Genomic DNA, 21,929 nt, shown 5'->3' with positions numbered 1-21,929 from the left:
AACATGTACCTGATAACATTATAAATATCATAGACAGTTAAAAGGCTGTACAACTTAAATAACCTGGTTACTATGTTTATTTGAAGTCTTGGATTTGAGAATACTTAAAGCTATGTATAAGAAGAGTGAATACATCTGTTTTTCTTACAGTTGTTAAGATGCAAAATGAAGCGCATGGCTTCAAATGCTACTTAAGCTCCTAGAATCTATTTGTTCAGTACTTCTCAGGGTTACTGCAAGAATTAATTTAGATGCCATTACCATGTTATTATTTCATTTTCATGATTTTTTTCTTCTTGCCCTTTTCCATCTATATCATTTTGAATCTAGGGAAAAAAGTATAAGTAAAGGAGAATGAAATATATATTATGCAAAAGCAATTGTTACTTTCATATTTGTCTCAAAATGAGTATTTTACTTTTATTGTTTATTTTGATGTGCAGGCCACCTACAATACAACCTTCATTGGATTGAAGTAGAAACATAAGAAGGGAAACATTTTCATTTTGAGGTGAGTCCATTTGTAGAAAAATTAGTATATATTTAAAGTCTCTTGTTTCTTGGGAAACTTTTTATTTGCATGTGCTTAGGGAAATACTACAGTTATCCATAAAATACTGTTCACAGGAGTGCAGGTGAGAGAGCCTGGGGTGAGTTGGGAACTGCCTTTTCCATACTGGCCTTACTGCAGATGTGCTTTGGTTGTCTTGGCCCTGATTCCTTGACATCTTTGTTAGTGAGTCTGTTTTTAAAATGAGAATGAAAAGGCTGTTTGTTCTGCTTGCCTTCCAGGTTACATATTATGAGAATAAATTGAAATCACCAATATGAAAGTATTTTATAAAGAAAACATAAGTTAGCTATATTAGTATTATGAACTGTCATAGTAAATTAAATAGAAATTAGCACTTACATGCAAAAAGTCTTTATAAACATGAAAATTTTGCAGGTTATTATAGTCTAGTTCCGCTGGGACAGGGCTGTCTTAGGTGTTGTTTCTTAATAAAGTGGTAAATACAAAGAAGAAGAAGATGATGAGGAAGAGGGAGAAGCAGCAGCAGAAGAAAAAATCCAAATCAATTGTGTAATTTTGAAAGCATTGTTACTTTTAGAATTACACATTATTTACTAGAAAATATTTGAAGAGAATTTAATCTATGGATTTTTAAAAATGAGCTGTTAAAAACCTGCTTGCATAATTTTCAGTGGTTTTGCATTCCTAACTGTGGGAAAAAAAACCTGTTTCTGATTTTTCCCTTCTCTAGTGTTTGAGCCATTCATCTGGACACCTTAATGTATGTGGAATGATGCTTTAGTAAAATGGAAAGGATGCTGGGCATGGCAGTGCATGCCTATAATCCCAGTGATTTAGAAGGCTGAGTTGGGAGGATTTCAAGTCAGAACCTTGGCAATTTAGTAAGACCTTGTCACAAAGTAAGAAATAAAAAGGTCTGGGGATGTAGCTTAGTGGTAGAGTACCTCTGGGTTCAATTCCTAATACAAACCAATCAACCTAAGAAACAAACAACATCAAAAACAGGGCTGGGGATGTGGCTCAAGCGGTAGCGCGATTGCCTGGCATGCGTGCGGTGCGGTTTCGATCCTCAGCACCACATGCAAAACAAAGATATTGTGTCCGCCGAGAACTAAAAAATAAATATTAAAAAAAATTCTCTCTCTTTCTCTCTCTCTCTCCTCTCTCTTTAAAAAAAACAACAACAACAAAAAAACAACAACATCAAAAACAAAAACAAAAGCAACAAACAAAACAAAAACCAAAACCATGAAATGGGTGTTGGGTATTTCTTCTATCTTCATCAATATTTTTGTTTGTTTGGTTTTCTTTTGAACTTCCTTTGTTTTTGTTATCATATTCGTCTTCTATCCACCCACTAAGCGAATCTGTTTAGGCTGAGGTTTTTTTCATATATTCTCTTCTAAGGTGCCAGGATACTATTTAGTGAAAGGGATTCACCCATTGGACCCTATTATCCAATATATGAAAACTGTAGGAGGATGGAATATAATGGGTTAGTGTATTTTTCTCCAGTATCTGTGTTTTGGGAGTAAATACTGGTTAGCTGCTAGTGAAATTATCATTATGTACTATGCTATTTGGTTATCTTCAATTCTATATGGAAGTCATTACTTTGTAGCTAGATGGTTTGGTTATTTTTTTTTCTAATACTGCAGCTGCTATTTCTGTTTTTTAATCTGGAAGAGAATGTTACATTTTTCTTACATAGTTTACTTAGTGTTATTCTTAGTTGGGGTGGGGGGCGGCGAGGTTGTGTTCAGACTTGTTAACAGTGACTGACAACATGTACTTTAATCTTTAGAACCAGATCAACTGTTTTCATTTTGTGGCCACTTGAACTTCTAAATTGTTGCTTGGCTGCTTCATCTGATAACTTTTGTGTTCTTATATTGTTGCAAATTAGATACCTTTGTACCTTTAAGAAATGTTTTTTGGAAGTAATTTTTTTTTGACTTCCTGAAAAAGCAACTCATCAGCCCAGAAAGACAGTTCTAGGGAACATTCACCATTATTTTTATTTATTTATTTATTTAGTTAAATTTAGGTAGTATAGGAAGTAGGAGAAATGTTTGATTTTATAGTATTCATCATCTAATACTTGTGAAATTTTAGTCATGCACCTTTTTGAGCCTCCAGTTTCATAGTTGTAAGATGGCATAGTGTTACTTATATATAAAATTGTTAGGCTTAAATGAGAAAGCAAGAGAAGTGCATCCTACAGAACCCAGTTCAAGTGCCCAGGGGATTATGTCATTGTTGAGCTCCCTCCCTTCTCATTATCATCATCCCCATGATAATGTGGGAAGGCCCTGAAGGGCGCTCTGTACAGATGGCCTGGATCAGAATGGATTCTGGTATTGATAAAGATCTCTTGTTACAGTAGATCAGCTTGAGAAGTTGTAGGTATTTATAGGTTCTATGATACTTCATTCATATTCATTAAGATGAGAAAGTCCAGGCCTAGAGATGTGTCAGTTCATCTGACTGAGATTACTATGGACTTAGAAATGGGTTAATTGGTTACTAATGAGCTGCATTTTGGGGAATAGTGTTAAAATATTATGAAATATATACAATTTAATTTTAGATTTACCTCCTGTCAGGAGCTGACAGTTATATTTAAACCATTTACCTTTGGGGAAAAAAAAGAGTAATTATCAAGTTAAAAGACAAAAATCTGTTCTTTCAGTTTGTGTTTCCTCTTTATTGGCAAGATAAAAATTTCCACCATAAAATCAGATTTTAAAAACCAGACATTGGGCTGAGGATGTTTCATGGTGGAACATTTTTCTTGGCATGTGTGATGCCTTGAGTTCAAACTCCAGCAACTCTAAAAAGCAAAACTAAAACAAAAAATTCATACATATATAGTAATTAATTATCCACCTTCCTTTTGCTTAAACACACACACACACACACACACACACACACACATACACACATTAATCTTCTTTCATTTCAGAGTATGAGTGTACAAGCCCTAGGGTTAAATAATAGTACACAGAATAGCTTTTGCAGCCAGTTTGAGGGATAATTGAAATTCCTAATGCTTACATGAAAATTAAAAGAAATCTTTTAATGAAAGAATACTGAAACATATACTTTATCTATTCAGAAAATATGTTACTCTTTGAATCTTTAGTATGGAATTCATGGGAAGTGAAAAATCCCCGTTATCACTTAAGTACAGCATACTACAGGGACACAGCCACATCAATGTTTATAGCTGCACAATAGCTAAACTGTGGAACCAACCTAGATGCCCTTCAATAGATGAAGGGATTTAAAAAAATGTGGCATATATACACAATGGAATATTACTCAGCAATAAAAGAGAATAAAATCATGGCATTTGCAGGTAAATGGATGGAGTTAGAGAAGATAATGCTAAGTGAAATTAGCCAATCCCAAAAAACCAAATGCTGAATGTTTTCTTTGATATAAGGAGGCTGTTTCATAGTGGGGTTGGGAGGGAGAGCATGGCAGGAATAGATGAACTCTAAATAGGGCAGAGGGGTGGGAGGGGAATGGAGTGGGTGTGGGGTTAGAAATGATGGTGGAATGTGATGATCATTATTATCCAAAGTACATGTATGAAGACATGAATTGGTGTGAATATACTTTGTATACAACCAGAGATATGAAAAATTGCGCTCTAGATGTGTAATAAGAATTGTAAAGCATTCCACTGTCATATATAAATAAAAATTAAAAAAAAGAAAAGAAAAATCCCCATATTCGTGAAATGTTTTTAATGATGGAAAACTGAAAGTTTCACATCCTGAATTTAACTCTTCCAAATTCTTTGAAAAGAAAATAGTTATTTCAATTTACAAGGGTTCTGTTTTGGGGGTTTGGTTTATAAACACAGCTAAAAAGTCTGTGAAATAGTTTTCTGGAACATCTTGATTATTCTAGCCAAGATAGGTTAGTTTCCATGTCACATAAGGACAAGCCTTCACGTTCTTGTAATATATTTTGTTGATTTTATTTTTTGACTGAGATTCATTTCTGAAATGACTAAATGGAATATTTTAAGTGTCATAAGGAAGGATATTATTACTCAGTTCATTTTTTAAAGCAACATTCAATACCTAATAGATCTTTTGGTCTGTTGGAGATTTTCTTATTATATAGAGATAAAGGAGGTCATGCAGTTTGTCTCCATTGTTTTAGGTATAGGGGAGGGGATAAAGCAGGGTATAAAGGATAAGGGAAACTGTATTATAGCTTGAATACATGGTTAATATGGGGAATATATTATGGAACTAACAAGAAATGAAGTATTAGTGAGTAGCAGCCAGGAACCAGAGGGTGCTGATGTAAAGTTATATATAGTGTGTCTGATTGCCAAGTCTGTAATTCTCTTTAGTGACACAGGAAGCAAATATAGAGAAGAAGGAGTTGTAATATGCTAGAGCATAGGTAAGGTTCTTGCCTTCGAAGTATTCATAGTTTTGTTTACAAATTAGAATAGCATTATCGAATTTAAAGCCCTTCAGTTTTTAAGCTGCTCCAAGCTAGGAATCGTCTAATTTCAGTGTAACTTGTTGAATTTTTATTTTTCAAATTGTCTTAAAGTACCTAGCTCGTGCTTGTAATATATTCTGAAATACAGGTTAAATTAAACTGGTAGAATGGAATCAAGTGCCAAAAGAAAAAAACTGTTGCTTTTATTTTCCTCATAGGGTGAAGAGCAGAAATTTTAGAGTTACCAAGATCTGAATTTGAAAGTTAAGTTAGGCGACCTCAGGCAAGTGCTCAGGCTTTCTGAGCTTTTATTTCCTCAGTTTATTTATCTCATAAGGTTGTGAAATGGATAAATGACAATGTGTATGCATTATGAAAGTATTAAATGATAACTGTTGTTAGTATGATTAACAATAGAAAACAACAGCCGAGATGACCAGAAAATCTTTAATTATCTCATGAATACACCACAATATTAAAGATGGGCTTTTACTTTAAAAATCTAACATGTGTTAGCTTATACATTCTTTTGTATTCAGAGTAAAGCCACAAAGCATAAACACTGGATGGAATGTAAACAGCAAAATAAAAATAACAGTGCCGTCTGGGGAGTGTGTTCCACAAATTGCTGTTGCTTTGTGAATAACACCCTCTAAGACTCTTTTGTAGTGAGAAGCAGATTGCACTTCAATGCATCAGGACCCAGTATGGATAAAGGCCACTGCTGTAGTTTCTTTAAGCTTCCTCTCTTGAATTGTTATGAGTTTGGCACAGGACACTGTGTAAATTATACACATGCATCCCCCACCCCCCACTCACCCCCTGGTTTCAAAGTGTTATCTGTGAATTTGCCTGTATCTGTTTTGAGCGTTAATACCATGGTGATGAATAATAGTCTGCTTAGTTTAGGACTGGAGTGATTCTTCTGCCTCTAGTCACCTGTGTTTTCTTATTATCAGTTGACCATACTTTGGGCAACAGGTAAATTTCCATCCCTGAAAAAATAGGTAGTATACAAACCTAGGGAATTTACTAGAATTAGCTACATCAATGCTTTTAATTTGTTGATTTTTTTCCTTTCAGTGTTAACTAGCAGGAGCTTAGTCATTTCATATGGCTTTAAACCTTTCCATTGCAATCAGAGCTGGTAGGGAATTACTATCCTATGCTACGGTTATAAATTTGTCATTATTTGTTAAAGAATTATGGGGGAGGCAGAAGCAAACTGACAAAAGCATCTTTATAAAGGAAATTAGACTTATCCATTCTTTATTTTAATGAGTCAGTACTTGAAATATTTTGCTTAATTGTATTTACATAAGCTGTAAGAATGGTGAGTTTCCTTAAAGTTAAATCTGCTAATATCTACAAACATTAAAAGAAATGTTAAAGTGTTTCATTTGGGTTTAAAATTTAACGCAAAGATGAACACAAGTAAAACTAAGAGTTTGCAGGAATAAAGTTGAGTTACTGACAGGGGTATGTAGATTCTTGTTGCCAGATGTTGAAACTGGATGTAGTGAGTGACCTACCATGTAGTCATTGCTCCTAAAGCAAATCTAGCTGAGTAAAATTCCTAGATCTTCGGGTAGATACAAGTCTGCTTGACAGTGAATTAGAACCCTAGGTGCCACAGGCATTGTGAGAAACTTAAATAGTAAAACTACAGTACTTTGTGTGTAACTTATATTTTTTTTTATAAAATTAATAAGATTTCTTAGTGGAATGATGATTTAAGAGAACAAATTGTACACCCTGAAAAAAGTACTGCTGACTGAATTTCAATCATTCTTGTTTAACTGTAGCAATCAAATCTTAATTAGCCACACACAACAGAATTTGGTCCAGGTCTGGTTACCAGGACCAGGTTTGGTCCAGATCTTTGAAAGTGGTTTTCCAGTTTTAGGATGAATTAAGGAGATTTCCCTGCCCCCCCTCTTCTTTGCATCTTTGGTAAAACTGGAGCCATCATTTCTGCTTCTAGGATGACTGTATGATTTCAGTTATATGTAATAGTACACAGCACAGAGTGGGCTGTTATTAAATATTTCTTCATTTTTTTTTCTTCAGGAGGTGAATAAGGTGGGTCTAATAACTAATTACCAATTCACATTAAATTAAAAAAAAGATAAAAAGATCATCACTTCAAAATTTGCCTCTTCACGCTATCGTATTTTGAGGAATGCCTACTAAATTTTGCTTGTATCTCTGGGAAGAAATCATTCTGTTTGTGTGCATGTTATATTTTCATTTGGTGTTGTTACCATGTAGACTCCTCGCCCCTCCCTTTTGACCAATTTTATTAACTCAACTTTTGTCTGAGTTCTTGTACTTGAACTTTGGCACATATTTGAACTCCACTGAGTCATTGCTACCTATTCCAGGCATTTGGTTTTTAGATTTTCTTCCTTGACAACTACGGGGACTGCATTTTGTATCCACAGAGGATCCTCCGTACCCTCCCCAGATCCCATCACCTAGTCATTCTGGACAGTTGTCCCACTGGTTTATTGCTGTCTTCCTGCTTTATTCCTCAACCCACCCTTCATATGAAATAAGCTCCCAATCCTTCTTGCTTTATCAGCCTTTTAGTTTCTATTGTGAAATAATCCTCCGTTATCAGCCCTCGACAAAGCCTTTTTGACCTACTGCCACAGAAGTGACATTTTGCTTCCTGAAACCTCCTGTGTATTCAGTTTTTATGACTGGCTGCTCACTGGTCTTCATATTAATATCTTTTGATTTTTCATTTACTCTTAAATATGATTTTATTAGATTTATGCTTTGTTCACTGTTTATGATGTTCAGAATATCTGTGCTACTTTCATGATTTTAATATGTGCATTTCAATCTGTATTTATAACACAGATTAACCTTTTAGTGAAGATTCTATATCTTATTTGTAAAGCAATCAACCTGCTGATATGAGACAAATTTTAACAAATGATTAAGACACACATACAGCATATAGATAATAAGTACTTATTTATTGACAGAGCTTGTGAATTTGAAAAATTCCCTTTTTCCCCTTAATCATTTATTTTTCCTCATGCATCTCTCTTTTGTTTGGTGGTGAATTAGGGCTGTTGTAATAAAATCTTTACAGGTCTGATGTCCAGAGTGGTACTGTAAGTGAATGAATCACCCACTGTATGACTAAGAGTCATTGCCTGACCTTCTTTTGTAACCTTTGATAAGGTAACAAAAGTATGAGAATTAAGAATAATGTAAGTCAGTATGCTGTATACACTACAAAATGTGTGCACACACAGTTTTCCTTGATAAATGTGAGAGTGGTTTCAGATAATGCAAAGTTCATGGTATGTGTATTTCAGTATAAAGTATAAAGTAATTCACTGCTAAAATTCCTGACAGTCTCCATAAGTGAGTAGAAGTTGGTTTAGATATCTGTTGACTTTTTGTAACTTATTGGCATGGATCCGTGGACTAAGGGTATCCTAATGGAATACATGATAATGTTTTCTTAAAGTTAATTAAAAAAACAGTGTTTCTGAACAGAACACCTGGGAGTGAATAATCCTCCAAGGATGTTGAATTTTATTTCATTGTCAAATTAATCAAGAGGACAGAAAGTGAACTGAAGACTCATTTTAATGCATTGTGTGCTATTTTAAACTTTTGAGGAAAAGTTTGAAGATTGATAGGTTTTTAAAAATAAAACATATCTATACTTGCAGATATTGAGATGTCTGTAAACATACCTCTTACAAAATGGATTATTGTCAGGAGAATTTGTGGGGGAGTTATGAATATGTATGTCTTTTTAAAAGACTCATGTAAAAAAATCTGCCAAAAATCCACACACAGTATCTGTTTAATAAATACTTATACTACAGCAGTCGGCAACCAAATTTTAAAATAGAAATGTAACCAATTTAAATTAATTTGTATACTATTATTTAAGATACAGAAAATTTAATATCAGTTTATTCATATTCTGAAACACTTATTCTTTATGAATCGAGGGGTTTTTGTTTTTATTTTTTTATCTAAGTCTTTAAAAATTATTTTTTAGTTGTTGATGGACCTTTATTTTATTCATTTATTTATATGCAGTGCTAAGAATCAAACCCACTGCCTCACACATGTGAGGCAAGTGTTCTGCCCCTGAGCCCCAGCCCCAGCCCCTGAGCTAAGTCTAATATTTACCTAACTAAGGAGATTTTTTGGGTGGATAGAATTCGAAATATACCATTTACATAATGTATACTGTTTATCTTGGTAGTCTGAGATGAAGAGTGAATATTGACATCAAACCATGTAATTTCATAGACCTTAGGATTGACTTACTGTCTCATTAGTGATATTTTTATATTGTCTGAAGAAGCCATAGAACTTTTTACTTAAGCCAGAGACCAGAATACTATAAGTTAATGAGAAATAAAGACATTAACAGGCGTCCTTATAGAAATAAAGTATTGCTTTAGTATAGGTTATTTTAAAACTTAATTCTGGGGCTGTGATTGTGGCTCAGCGGTAGAGTGCTTGCCTACCATGTGCGAGGCACTGGGTTTGATCCTTGACATCACATAAAAATAAATAAAAAAAATAAAGGTATTGTGTCCAACTACAACTAAAAAAAATATATTAAAAAGCCCCAAAAACTTAATTCTGTTGCAGTAAAAATGAAGGTGTAACCTCTTTGGGACTTAAAGTGCAAAACTTCATTTCCTTATACATAAAATGACCTTAATTGGGAGTTGATCAAAAAGGAAATTTCGTTTTGTATTTAACATAGTTAGAATAATCTGAGGAGATATATAGAAAAGATGGACCACTTAAACTGAATTTTTAAAAAGGTAAATAGATATAGTTTTAAATCTGGGTGTCTGATCTTGTTACTGAGTTTACAGAAGGATCTATCTATGCTTTTAAAAAATGTAGATGTAGAATAAGTTTATGTTATATTTTTTAAGGTGAAACTTAACACTAAATACATAAATCCAAGATGTGTGTTTATTTTGGTCTAGAGGGAAAAAAATTTATGCCTTGGACATATATAATGAAAAGTCCATGCAGATAACTGATAGAATGTTTCCTGTAGATCCAACAGAAAAAGCAAAGGTGAAAAAAAGTTGGAAAGAAAGCATTGAAACAATTAGGGAAAATGGTTTTAAAGAGAGATTTAACAATCACAAATAAACCAAGAAATGTATACTTTCCCCACCCAGATTGGAAAAAAATATTTTAAATATTCTTTTTAGTTGTAGATGGACGCAATATCTTTATTTATTTATGTTTCTGTGGTGCTAAGATTCAAACCCAGTGCCTCACACATGCAAGGTAAGTGATCTACCACTGAGCTACAATCCCAGTCCCTGGAAAAGATTTTTAAAAGAAGTGATATCTAATGTTTGGGTCAGAGCGTAAGATAACAGAAATAAATCTCATAAACTATGAGTGAAAATATGCTATGGTCTGAATATGACTACTCAAAATTTATAAGTTGGAATCTAGTCACCAATGTGATAGTATACTAAGAGGTGGGGACTTTAAGAGGGGATTAAATAGGATTTGTGTTCTTAAAAAGAAGTTAAAGAGAGCTATTCATCTCTTTGGCCGTGATTGATACAGCTAGAGGACTCCATCCATCACTGAAGCAGAGAGCCCTTATCAGGCACCAAATCTGCCAGTGCTTCCATACTGTGGGTAAAAAGTTTCTGTTGTTTATAAATTATTTTTGTTATAGCAGCCCAAATGGACTAAGACAGTGCAAGGTGGTATAACATCTTTGGAGGGCAATTTTGACTGTGTAGAAATAATTTCAGAGATGGACATATTCCTTCACATAGCATTTCCTTCTCTAGAATTCTATTCTAAGAAAACAAGCTTATGTATAAAGATTTTGGTACAAGAATGATAGTTACAGATTTTCATGACAAAGAAATATACACTTTTTAAAAGTAACCTTTTAAATTAATACTAAGAAGACTTTAAAGAGAAATCATTCAATTCATGAATTTGAATTCATTTGAATTCATCATAGCAGTAAAAATTTGCTTTTTTAAATTTTGGGGAAAATCCTTTTATATTGATGCATATACAAATACAGCCCTCTCCCATTATTATGCATAAAAGGAAAGTTCCAAAAGTGGAAAACCAGTAGGCTATAGTGTTTGAAGCATCATGCCTCAGACTAGAGAGACTGTTTTGGGTTTGTAGTTGAAATTTTATGTTCATTGGTTCACAGAACTGGCTGCTTCCAAGTAATTACTTTTTTGTTGAGCACCACAAACTTTGTTTTTTCTGTTGGGTTTTATATAGTTTTTAAAAATATTGGTTTGTTTCTATCTAGAAAAACAGTTTGGAGAAAACTGTTTTTTTGTCTAACTAGAAAAACTACTGGAGTTAAAAATTCATTTGGTTTTGTTAGTTAAAAATAATACCTGTTTGGTTTGTGGTGGGTTTAAATTGTGAGTGTGGGGAATAACAGACTGCTGTCTGATTGCAGATATGTAGTTGGGTGAGTTTTGCAAGGGAAGAATATGAGTTCTGCTCTGGCATATAAGTTGTATCATTTTCTTGCATTCTTCTCACTCTGAGTGAATATTGGTTCCCTTTACCTGCTGGAGCCAGCCATTGTGCCCAGTGCTGGGGATATGTGGTAAATAACAAAGGCTAGTCCTCGCCCTCAAAAAGCACATGTCCTATTGGAAAACACAGGCCAAAACTAAGTAATGTACAGAATCACCAATTTCATTAAGTAATAGGAAGAAAATGAGAGTATCTTCCTATAGAGAATAATGCAGTGGGGTGGGTTAGGTAGGGGGATGGATAAGTGTGCATCCTTCTCTGAGCAAGTGATAAGCTGAAGCTTAGAGGATGAGAAGTACTAAGAGATGGATAGATTTACTTCTAGGCAAAGAGAGCATCTTGCCCAAGGAGGCCTAGGCTGGGCAAAGTAGGTGAGGGGGCAATGGAAAGACACAAATTTGGAAAATGTGACAGGCATCTGATTCTAATCTATCTATATATTTTGTTTCTTTCTCTTTCTGCATTCAGACAGGATGGAAAGGTTCTAACTAGGTAAATGATATGATCAGATTTGCTTTAAGGAGTGGCCAATTTTAGGAGCATTATGAGTATGACTGTTGGTCACAATTTCTAGAATTTGACTGCCAATGTACAACTTTTACAATATAATCTGGTTATGTCATAGTATGACCAATATGTTCTCTGTCACCCTGGAGTAATGAAGCATTATAATTTATGTTACCTCATTTGAACCTACGCATCTCCTAGCAAGGAGAAAATATTTGAATTATTCAGAGGAGGAAACTCCGAGGAGTTGTTATGTTTTGAAATCTGCTGCTTGTTTTGTACAGTTACTCAGGCACGGCTGTGCCCTTTAGGTGCATTATTCCAATCAGTCTCTGTGAAAAAGACACTATTTCCATTTCACAGACCCAGAGTTAGTGAGATAATGTGGCCAAAGTCATATAGCTATAAATGACAGAGTTGGGATTTGATCTGTTTTGTGTCTGAGTCCAAGTTCTTACACCTGCTTTTTGCCTATTTTTATCATCTATTTAAAGTCATGTAACACTAAAATTGTTAGCCATGGGAAATAGTAAGGTTTAGATTTCAAATCCATGGCTTCTTTGACAATAACATGCGGCCTTTTGATAATGTTTGTTTTCTGTAGCTCCATGTCAGGAATAGGAGGGAATTAGGTACTGCAGTCTGAATTAGCATTACAAATCTCAAATCTGCAAACTAAACACAGATTGGGAATTGGGTTGGAGAATCAACATTTTATCACCTGAAGATAAACTTGAAAGTAACCTTTTAGTATTTTACCCAACCAGGATAAACCTTCACTATGGTAAAAATTTTCAGCCAAAGGCAATAATTGAATTTTTTCTACCTTGGTAGACTGTGGTCCAGTGATATTAACAGAAGTTAAAGCACTTTTAAAATGGTGTGTCTCCTGGCAGCTTAGTATCAGCACCTCAATGGCATCAGCCTCAGGACGTGTTTGAAGTGATGCTGTGGTGTTTTCTTTTATGTAACTCCTGTTCTGTGTGCCACTGACAGGGCTTGTCTGATTTAAGCCCCCTCTGTTGTCCCTATTTATTGGTAACATACAAGCTTCAAGGATCATTTGATGTGCAAATTTAATTGCAGGTTTTATTTTCAAAGGATGACATAGGCTATATCATGCTAGCAAAGATTTATACAGCTTTTTCTAAACGGCTCTTCAGAAAGCCAACATTTCATTCTGTTTATTGTCATGCTTCCTGATTTAATTTTTCCAAGGCTGCTTGCTTGTTATTAGCTGGTGATACCTAACAGTGTTTTGAGATTCAGAATCCAAGTTGGGCACTTCACCTGATTTTTTGCTTAGATGATATCTTATCAGCAGGTACAGTTCTTTTTTTCTATTTGCTGGTTGGCCTCTCCCTTTATTCTTCTCTCACTTCCTGTACAGTACTATAGCTCATGATTATGGATAGGAGAGGGTAAGCCTCATTATCTAGCCAATGTGATATCTTCCTGACTGTATTACAGAGTTGAGGTAAAAATACTCTAGGAAGGATTGATACTTCTGTATGAAATGCCATTTACTTGCCAAATGGCACTTGAGAACTCCAGTGCACTCATAATTTTAATAAGCTGAAATAGTTCTATCATCATTATTATTGTTGTTCTTATTATTTGTATTTATATTTAGAGCTTAACTTTTTGTGGAAAGGACAGATTTAGAGGATGACATTAAAAGTTTCAAAATGCTACCTGATAAGGAACATTCTGCAAATTCTTTTGATATGCATTCTCTACCATGTGGACCAGGTGAAATGAGGAAATTTTAAGTGACATCTTAATGATGGGAAATATTGGCACTACCTTCCTCTCAGAAATTCTTTGTATATATTGTGTTTCAGTACAGGCTATTTAAATAGGATTTTTAAAAAGCAGAAATGGGAGATTCTGCAAAAAGTGTTATTTGATCATTTGTCAAGAGAATTTACAGATATCCTCATAGCATCTCATTCATCTCTAGGTTTTCTGAATATTGGGTTATTTCAGTTTTCTGAAATTTATCATTGTAGGTTGAAAAGACTAAAACTGCTACTTACTGTGTTTTAGCCAAAATGTAATTTAGCAAATATTTCTCCTTTTAAATTTGTATTAGGAAAATGTTCTAGCAATTAGATCTGAATGAGGCCTTACAAACTGGTCTCATTTTATAGGTGAGCAAGTGAAAGGTAAGAGGTTACCTTACTTATGAATGTTACAGAGCTCCTAAGTGGCATATATGGTACATAAACCTAAACCTGTGGTTTTTCTAGTGCTGAGGGCTTTATGTTTTATACCTTGTCTTTGGTTATAGGGATGAATGGGCATGAGAAATCACTTTTCCCCCTTTGGTTTTCACTTTTTTCCCCCAAAAAAATTTGTTGAAATTTTTAATTGACATTGCCAAATAAGATCTTGATTTATTGGAACTGTACAGTGATTTTCAGATTAAAGATATTTAAATCCTTAATCAGATAATTTTTATATGGTGTTGCCTTTAGTTTCTTTCTAAATTTAGCAAGTTTAAGGTAAAACTATCATTTTGTTCACTTACATACTCTTGTTACATGATTTTGTAGTTTGTCCTTTTCAAATCAGTATTTCACTAACTTAAAAAAGACTCATGCCATCTGTATACTTGAAGATTTAATCATGATTTCATTCTTCTAAATAGCTGATAGGAAGAAGGAATTATATTGGTGCTGCTGTTTGTATTTAGTTACCTAACCAAGTGTTTATTTATATATACTTTTCTGTTTTCTACCTTTAATCTAGGTTTTATGACCAAACAATAACTCCAAACCCATAGTGAACCATTTAGTCTTTTTTCTTTGTATGAATAAATTGGTTTTTCCTCTCACTTACATACTATGCATGTTTGTCCTTTTACCTGTGGTATGTTAGTAGTTAGATATGATTCTCTCCAAATGTAAATTACATTTCCTATACCTTCTTCAGATATATTGTTAAAGCATTTAAATGGTCATTCTACCCATAAGAATTTAGATAGCTTGTTTATAATTGAAATTTGAGGATGTATTTTAGACTTTTCCCTAGCAAAAATCTCTTTTAGATTATATCATTATTAATACATTAGTTTCTTACTCTCTTCAAGAAAGTTAGAAGAAGAAGTGTTGGTTTTGGGAAGACAAAGCATATTGTCTTAGGAGAGAAAGGAATGAAGGACAGATGATGAGCTGGGGCTAACCTATACAGGAACTGGGATTCTGCTTATACTTCCAAGATGAAAGGGGTTGTGACATTGTTGATCCATTCTGCTTGACTCTTCTAACACTGTATGTAAGTGACCCTTTATCATTTCAAGATGTGATGGTCTTAGTTGACAGGTTATTGCTATTGCCTATCATGTCTGCCTCTATGTGTGGTTACAAGGTATGGGACGTTGGACAAGGTTACCAGTGAAGAGGTATATATGCAATTTCCAGCATCCTGAAAAAGCTATGGAAAAATGCATAGTAACCAATTTTGTCATATTTCAATATATGATATTTTATCTAATCCCTTCTGGTAAACTGCCTTATGCTAAGGGAATAAGCCATTACCCAAGGATTTGCATCCTTGTTTAGGTCCATGGGTAATGGCTTATTCCCTTAGGCATAGCATCCTAAGTGCACATATGCATGGATATAGATGATTTTATTTTTTTTGTTTTATTCTGGACAATGATTTGTCATACACCATCCTGTATTGGATTAGCCTTTCTTAAAACTTTATTAGCATCTTTACCAATGATTCAGAAGCAAAATGTATATCAAAATATTGTTACTTTATTAGCACTATTAACTTATTACTGGAAAACTCTTTCCAAGTGATAATGTTGTTTTTCTTGGGGAGGAGCCGGGGAGGGGGGGGAAGGCGGCGGGGAACTTGTGGGTGTATGAGACATTATCTTAAGAATGACAGGGGTTAGAATTGGGACACCCTCTCAGATCTCTTTTAGATCTCAACTACAGGAATACCTTAAAATGTTAGTTTGGAATTTTATGATTGTATTGTTACTTTTGATTATATTATTCATTTTAAAGTCTCTCCTTTATGCTACATTTAATATTGATCTTCACACTGAAGAGATTGTTTGTGCTTTCTACTGTTCTCCCTATTGGTTTCAAGAAATCAGTATTCCTTTATTCTCATTCTCTTGAGTATCTGAACTCTGCCATTTTTTCCTGATGCCGTTCTGCCCAGTTTGGGTCCCCTAGGAAGCAGACTTTGAAATGGATATTATTAATATATCCATTGTGGATATACTAATAGTGGCAAGTGGCAAGTACACTAAAAAGTACTCTTGGCATCAAACCCTGTGGAAAGGAAGGAAAGAACTGGTATTGGGCAGAGTGATAATTTGGGCTGCTAATGCAGTCTCAGGAAGATCTGACCCATGGGGAACTCCAAAGCTGGAATGGCTTCTCACTGTCCTCCTCAGTTGGGGAGAGGGAACCAACTTTTTATATTCTACATGCCAACCAGTCTTTGTATGTCTGAAAAACCATCCTGGGAGGAAGGTATGATGTTGGGTGAGGAGCACAGGAGCAATTGGGGAATAACCCATCAGTTCTGAAGGGAGATCTGGGTGAGGAGCACAGGAGCAATTGGGGAATAACCCATCAGTTCTGAAGGGAGATCTGGGTGCACATTAGTTTTCACTTCACCTGGCTGCTGGAGATGGTAAAGAACAGCATGGGGATGGGTCAGAAATTCCAGGAATAAGGAAACGCAGAGCAGAGTGGTCAGGAGCTTAAGAGATGGCAGAAAACGAAAGTTGGAGAGAAATTGGTCCTGCTAGACTGTTGAATATCGGTGTTGACTTTTTAAAATAAATCTTAAACATTCTATCCGCAGTGCTGCTATTCCTTTTTCAAGTTATAAGAAATCTGGAGGAAAACCTGGGTGCTCTGTGTACAATATATTTGCATATATTTATATATGCATATATTTGAATTGGGTTTGGTAAAACCTACCTAATCTTTTGGTTTTCTATTCTATTGTTTTCTTTATTTACACTTTATTAAATTAAATATACTCTTTTTTGAGTCTTCATATTAAAAACTCAAAGGAGTTCTAAATTTTCTGTTTAGTATTTATGTTAACAATCATTGAATAATTTTCTCACATATTTTGCAATATAATTATAAATTCACTTTTAATGGCTATATTTTGTTTGGTTTGTTTTTTCTGTCTGCCGATGTTACCTTGTTTATGGAGTATTACTTTAAAGTGGTTTTATGTTTGCTTCTTCTAGATACTCTAGGGGTATCACTGGCCCATGATTAAATTTCTTAGCTTGGATAGTCTCACACAAATAAGATTCAAACTTTAAGTTCGTTCGTCCCTTCCCTTCCCTTCCCCCTTCCCTTTCCTTCTTCCTTTCTTCCTTCCTTTCCTTTTTTGATAGAGTCTCACCAAGTTGCTCAGGCACAACTTGAACTTGTGATCTTCCTGCCTCAGATCACAACTTGAACTTGTGATCTTCCTGCCTCAGCCTCCTAAATTGCTGGGATTACAGGTGTGAGGCATCATGCCTGGTAGGATTCTAAGTTTTTATTGCAATGTTTTCCCTACCTTCTCCCCCATATTCTCAGAGACAAGCTCCCTTAAAATATTACTAAGGTAATGGATGAATTTCATCTGTGCCCCCAGCACTTTTTAACTGCAATGGCAGCACTTTGAAAATGGCTCTGGTTTTATGGAAGGGCCTTTCTACAACTTTATACCTTATGTACCCAAGACTACTTCTGTCCAAATGTGGACATCAGGACTGCTATATACAACTGTGCAGATTTTATTCTGTTTTGAGGAATAGTGGGGCTGAAATCTACCACAGTTCTGCTTTCTTGAGCAAATGCTTTTCCTCTGGTCTTGTCTGCTTAGGGGGACATGCTATCAATTTGAATCTAGACTGAAGCACTCAGGAGATTCCAGTGAGCATTCTTCAGGGCCTCCGCTTGCTGTATTTGTATTTGCGCTTGCCACTTTGGCCTCTGGATCTAGCTTTGGTTTGGCATCAGGGGATTTTCTTTATTGCGAGTAAAGCTATATGTTTGATTTCATTCCGCTCATTTTTTGTCTTTTCAAGGCATTTTTAGTGATGTCTTCTCCATTAGTTCTTTGAAACATATTGCTGTGCCCACAATTCCCTGAAGTTATTTATTAACACTCTATTTCTCAGATTCTGCCTCTTCAGCATGTAAGTAATGAGTTATAGTAACTATCCTTATAGTGTTAATTTAGAGCACATAGTAAGTTCTCAATCAATGTTAGCCATTGTTTTTGACCATTTAACCACCCCCCCCAACTTTTTTTTTACCACCTTAGGCAAGAATTGGAAGCTCTTAATAGTAACTGTGTTTACTCACTTAACAAGAAGAGGAAGTCTTAGTTAACGCCCTAGAGAAGCCAAAGGAGAAACTTTGTTCAGTCTGGTACAATACCGAAACTTAAGCTTGAAGTTCCACCCTTTCTGTGGATGTGCCAAAGGTCACTTGGCACATAAGTGAGCCGAGAGGAATGCCCTCTCAGTATTACCTTGAGGATTGCTTGGAGGAGTTTTGCCTGAATTGTGTGGGTAGGTAAGTTTGAGCTTGTGAATATTTTCTTTGCTAAGGAGGGCTCTCAAAGGCGTAATTATTAGAGAAGGTGTTTGTGGACCTTGAAACTTGCAGTAATATTTTTAGTCCAAGTAAGCCATTTGACAATTTTTTAAATTCCCTTTTGATATTCTAAGTGGATTTTGAACTTGGTGAAATTGGTGTTACCCCAGGCTTTACAGAATCCTGCCTCCTGTCTTCTTGCTTACAGTGATGGGGATTTAAAGGACTTTCTTCCTTTGGGTCATGGTGGTTAAGAGAATAATTTCCCCCTCATTTTAGAGCTAAAAGAGATCTGTTGACAATTAACAATTGGAAATACACAGACACAAGACATCAATTTTTCTTAAAATTACTTTGAACTTATATACAAAACACTGTGATTATCCTATAAATATTAACTGCTTTGAATTGTTTATACAATGTTAGTTGTATTATGAGAATTTGCTTATTAACCAGGTTTAGCCTTCTTAGGTTGTTATTGGCTTTGAGTCCCACAGACTTGACCTTGCCAGATTTCTGGGTAAACATTTTCACTTGGGACCTAAAATGTAGTTGAATATGTGTATTTCAAGTTTTCTTTTAAAAAATCTATGTGTATTAATGGAACTTGTAAATGTTTAATTAATGGAATCTTTTAAAGAACATCTGTTTCAAAAATCCAAGTTTATAATTATGTGTTTTAAACATCAAATTTGAGTTTAGTTACAAACATGATTCTTAATATATAGAGGTCTCTAGATGTTTTATTTTCCAGGTTCTTATTGGTTTCTTACATTTAATCATATTCAGAAGCAACCTTTTTGTTATTGTTCTGTTACTAGTAACTACATTCAAGGCTAAGATTGATACTATTTAAAACCAATCAGCAAGGGGGACAAATGAATGTCAGTAGAGGGGGCAGAGAGAGAAGAGGCGAGGGGAGGGGAGGGGAGGGGGATAGTAGAGGATAGGAAAGGCAGCAGAACACAACAGACACTAGTATGGCAATATGTAAATCAATGGATGTGTAACTGATGTGATTCTGCAATCTGTATATGGGGTAAAAATGGGAGCTCATAACCCACTTGAATCAAAGTGTGAAATATGATATATCAAGAATTATGTAATGTTTTGAACAGCCAACAATAAAAAATTAAAAAAATAAAATAAAATAAAACCAATCAGGAACTGATAACATTGTGTCTGAACATATAGAAAACAAAAGTAAATAACTGGTTAAGTCACTGTTTTGGTGCTGGGAGATGTGTATTTTTCAGTTCAAATACCATGATTTATGGTTTATTGAACCTTTTTGAAATATATTCTCATATATGTTGATTTTCCTGTAATGTGTCTCTTATTTTTAAAGATTTTTCTATACCATAAGGGACATTATCAATGCACACAAAATTTACCCATATGAGTTATGCAGCTTTTAGTAGAATAGATAGTTGAGCGTCCTTGAGATGTTTATAGTTCAATTTATTCTTACCTTGCCAATAAAGTTTCAGTGAGCTTTACTGGTCAAATTCCAAGGCAAATTTCAGTATCATGTGGAATATAAACTTCATGTATTCTCTGGGAATTGTATGTAAAATAGTTTGTTCTTTGACCCAGCTGTCCCCACTTTAAGGGTGCCTTTGTATATACTGTACCTGGAATGGTTTAAAAGAGGTTTTGGCTTCTCAACAGCTAGACTTGAAAACTTTTTTTCAATTTAACTTAAGTAAATTGTATATAAGAAGAGACGACTAGAGAGAGGATACGTGTTTAGTCTTCTTTCTATATAAATAATTCTGAAATAAATTGTATAGAGAAGTCTGCTTTTTAGTTTGTTTTTCAGGGACATCATTTGCCATTAATTCACAAAAGTAGGTATGAAGTTTAATGGAAGGAACTGTCTGGAGTTTTAAGGTACATAGTTAGCTCATTGAATTTTAGGCTTAATAATTGTTAGTTGAAATCATAAAATTTTTGTGCAGAGGGGCTGGGGATGTGGCTCAAGCGGTAGCATGCTCGCCTGGCAAAGAAAACTACAGACCAATATCTCTAATGAACCTAGATGCAAAAATCCTCAATAAAATTCTGGCGAATCAGATACAAAAACATATCAAAAAAATTGTGCACCATGATCAAGTAGGATTCATCCCTGGGATGCAAGGCTGGTTCAATATACGGAAATCAATAAATGTTATTCACCACATCAANGGGATAGTAGAGGATAGGAAAGGTAGCAGAACACAACAGACACTAGTATGGCAATATGTAAATCAATGGATGTGTAATTGATGTGATTCTGCAATCTGTATATGGGCTAAAAATGGGAGTTCATAACCCACTTGAAGCAAAGTGTGAAATATGATATATCAAGAACTATGTAATGTTTTGAACAACCAACAATAAAAAAATAAAATAAAATAAAAAATAATTTGACACGTAAATACTTAAAAATTGACTTGTCAATTATTTGAAGAACTTATAATTCTTATTTTGGCTAAAATTTGTAGCATTTGCATATAGAAACTTGTATTAACTAGATTTAAGAATTAGAAGAAACTTTTATTCTTAATTATTAAATTATTTTCTCAAATGTTAAAACAATTTGTGAAGTAGTGTACTTGGTAATGTAAGATCCCAGCAAAGTGGTATGTGTTTCTTAAGCTTGCCTTGGATCACATATCACTCTTCTGCAGGAAGGCTTTGGTTTAAGAACGTTGTTGTTTTCTTAATTAAAAAATACATTGTGTCAGATATTTAGATATAATTCAGAATAGTACTATTTAACTTTGTTAAGTACATAATCCAAACCACCAGATTTAAAGCTCTGGTAACAATTTCCTACTCTTTTCTTCAATTTTTCTAAAAAAAAAAAAAAAAAAAAAAAAAAAAAAAGCTTTTCCTCATTATGCAGGTAACTTTTCTTTAGTTTACCATTTCATACAATTTGCCAGACCAAATGACACAGTTAGTATCCATTAAATAGAGCCATGAATATCAATCTTGGACACAAAGCCTGGAATTGTGGTAGGGGAAAGCTGTCCTGCTGCTCTGGGCTGGCATTCCAAAGACTGTGAATGAATTCTCTTTACTTATTCAAAGCCTAGCCTCCTGAAAGCCAGCTCCCTTTTGCCCATTCTTAACCCATGCCACATTCTTCTGGCTAGAAGTTGTCAGTGTTCTTCTCATTTCCCATCATATAAAAACCATTGTCTAGTGTGTAATTTATCACCTGTAATCCTGTATTTTAGTTTACAGGCTAAGTTTCTGAATGTTCTATATATATTGTAGTTCCC

At 34.5% G+C, this 21,929-nt stretch overlaps 1 protein-coding gene across 5 annotated transcripts in view; it reads left to right on the top strand.

Annotated features, from left to right (window-relative positions):
• Nucleotides 1–21,929, top strand: part of Eps8 (epidermal growth factor receptor pathway substrate 8) — a 161,746-nt gene that overhangs the window by 50,138 nt on the left and 89,679 nt on the right. For 2 of the 5 annotated variants that reach the window (XM_048787213.1, XM_048787214.1), the window contains one exon: nt 444–511. The exons of 1 other annotated variant lie outside the window; for it this stretch is intronic. The gene's annotated coding sequence lies outside the window, so the exon portion shown is untranslated. Of the gene's footprint in view, nt 1–443; nt 512–18,471; nt 18,637–21,929 lie in introns of those variants that run through there. 2 more of the 5 variants (XM_015498204.2, XM_015498203.2) reach the window with 2 other exon arrangements.

This window comes from Marmota marmota, unplaced genomic scaffold (assembly GCF_001458135.2).
Source record: "Marmota marmota marmota unplaced genomic scaffold, marMar, whole genome shotgun sequence".
In the NCBI taxonomy this organism is placed as follows: domain Eukaryota; kingdom Metazoa; phylum Chordata; class Mammalia; order Rodentia; family Sciuridae; genus Marmota; species Marmota marmota.
The sequence above is the reverse complement of the archived record's forward strand: the minus strand, read 5'-3'. Positions and strand labels throughout refer to the sequence as shown.